This window comes from Lipotes vexillifer, unplaced genomic scaffold (genome assembly GCF_000442215.2).
Source record: "Lipotes vexillifer unplaced genomic scaffold, Lipotes_vexillifer_v1.1 scaffold914, whole genome shotgun sequence".
NCBI classification, from domain to species: domain Eukaryota; kingdom Metazoa; phylum Chordata; class Mammalia; order Artiodactyla; family Lipotidae; genus Lipotes; species Lipotes vexillifer.
In genome coordinates, this window is record NW_006780388.1 from 4210482 (window position 1) to 4213452 (window position 2971).

Genomic DNA, 2971 nt, shown 5'->3' on the forward strand with positions numbered 1-2971 from the left:
CAAAACTCTCTTGGGTGTGTATCTTAGAATCTACCTCTGCCCTACATTTTGGAATTCAGTCGCTCATGAAACCAGAGCTGTATAGTCAGGACAGTGAAACTTATAGCTCAGCCTCGAGGACAGAAGAGAAAAATACATTAGTCCTTTGGGGATTTTTCTCAGCCCATCTCTAAGATAACTAATAAAGAGTTATTGTGCATCTCAGCCCCTCCTTCTTGCTTGTACTTAACGTTCTCTGCTGCTTCAGGAAGAATCTCAGATGTACTTGGACCAGGCCCTGTTTTGGAGAACATACACAGTCTAAACCTGACCTCCCAAGATAGCAGTATCTGGGTTTCAGTTTTAGGAACTTCTGTTCAGGGACAAGGATGGGAAAGCATGCAAAATACAGTGTTTCTGTTGGATTTTTCAGCAGGTATTGATGTTTCTTGGATTTCTAGTTTCAGAAAAGCTAAGTGGATTTTTGGGGTTACATTAGTCATTGAGGATTTAGGTGGTGGGGGAACAGATTACATGTAAAACAGTAGTCCCAACCCTTCAAGACTTTAATTAATGGACAGTTGGGAATATGTCAGAATCACGTTCTGTTATTTCTACACTCCACATAAATCAAAAATTCAGAAGTTCTATTTGAGTAAAATAAATAAATATACACACACCTATAGCATTGAGCTGGCTGCCATGGTACCCAGAGGGTGTGCCTAGGCCGTGACTGAAGGCGATTTTAAAGGAGGTATCAGAGTTGTGGATTCCTTTTATGGAATCCCTTTACTGATGGTGGTTACAGGCTGTTGGCCAGATTCCGTGTTTGTGGGCGTTTGACTCTAACCTGAATTAGTATAACTGCTTTATCTGTGGGGTGTGTGTGTGTGCACACTGAATGCTTGCTGTACTTCTCCGTGGGAACCCAGATATTTTGGTAATTGGAGCATGTTTCAATAACAGCAGTAATTTGGAGAGATGTTCGTGTGCTTCCAGGGACACCAAAGGTCTTCTGTCATTTGACAGCCAAAAATAGATGTGAAGTTTAAGAAATGTTTCTTCTGGGCTATGAAAAAATAGTTTAAATGATTAGGGGGACGTGTTCACACAAATGAAAAGTTAGTCTACCAAGACAGCACATTTTTATAATAAAGGGCTAGATCTTGAATTTGCTGCATTTCAGCACCTGTGAAGAGCTGACATTTGGCATCTATGACGTGTTGTTTTCCTTAATGTTAATGAATTAGGTGTTTATTGGTGGCCATTAGTTGCAAGACGTTGTGTTAGATGCTGTGGGCCCTGCAGAAAATGTTTAAATCAGGCTGCTACAAATCATTTACATGGAAGACATAAGCACTTTAAGAGATAAGTGACAGTGACTTGTCATTAGCCTCCAGTTAGAACGCAGTGACTTGGTTTTTTCTCAAGGCTAGTGAACTAGAGTATCTCCATCCGTAAGGCTCAGAGCACCAGGTGCGGGCCCTCTTTCCTGAGATGGTGTCCCCGACAGGAGGACACTAGACATCCATGAACTGGTGTAGAGACATCAAAGGTGCTCATTCCGTGTAGATGGGACTCAAAAAAGGGACTTTGCAGTTGAAGTGGTCCACGAGCAGCAGAGTGTCACAGCCCGTGGGCCTTGACGAAGGAGCAGGCTGTTCCTGCCGAGGCTGAGATTGAAGCCTACCCCATAGTTTTCATACAAAGTCATTAGCTGCAGAACAATAATTGTGACCCATCCTCCATCTCTAGATGCTTCTAGCTGTCGGCAGCTGCTGGCAGGTGAAGTGTTTGCAGTGTGAGAATGGGGCAGATTACGTGCAGGCCAGGGCCCAGAGTGTGGAGAGGTGGCTGGGGAGATCCACGCCTTGTGTTTGTACCAGGTTTTAGGATTTCACTCTGCTCCCTCTGGCTTGTTCAGTGCTTTAGGCATTTGGACCTGTCATGCTTCTCTCCAGTCTCCTTCTACGCAGACCACTTACATCCAGCAGGCCAGGTGGGGAGGTGTAGCCTGAGCTCGTGGGCTCAGTGACAGGGAGGACCAAAGACCATGGCAGAGTCCCGGTCCAGGACAGTCCTCCCTCATACAAGACAGGCATCTGGCAGCAGAAACAAAACCCATAGTCCCCTGACCTCTAAGAGGGTGGGTAATTTGGTTTTCATTTTATGGAGTTGAATCATGTGAGCTGTATGCTTCCTTAGCTAATTGTGTTTGGATTTCGTTTGTTCTATACCTTCTCTGCTCCTCAGAGTACTCAATTGTCATTTGCTATCAGAAGGACACTTTCCTTTTAAGCAAGGTTTTAAAGTTGAGAGCAGCTTTCTGATGAAGCGTTTTTAAGACTGTCCGTGGGAATTCCCTGACGGTCCAGTGGTTAGGACTCCGTGCTTTCACTGCTGAGGGCCCGGGTTCAATCCCTGATCAGGAAACTAAGATCCCGCAAAAAAAAAAAGACTGTCCACATCATTGGCGGCGTGAGAAGGCCCCTGTGCCTGTGCATGTGAGTGATGTCCTTTGGTCACTCACTTGAAGATGCTGAAAATGACCCACGGTTAACTACTCTTTTGGGCGTGTTGAGACTTAGAGGAACAAGTTCCTGTGTGTTCGCATATGTTGTGAGGCACAGTAAGTGTGAAGTAATGGGGCAGCAGGAAGCACAGTGGCTGTGGGCCTGGAGAGTGTGGAGTGGAGAGCAGACCGCCTGCCTTCTGGTGAGTGATGTGCCATATCTGAGTATCACAGCGACCCTGTTCTGCTCAGATACACATCCTCGTCTTTCGTGTGAGGTTTATACAGCTGGGAGGACCAGAAGCACCTCTCTTTCCTCCAGTCCTTCTGCCTTCCTGGAGCCTGAGGAGAGGGACTGGCCATGCAGCTCTGTAGCTGGGATGGGCTGCTAGTCTCTCTTTGTTCTCACAGAATGACACTTGAGGGTAGTGGCGATCTTTGTGTTCTGGACATTCATTTCTTAGTGCCAGAGGCATTCCT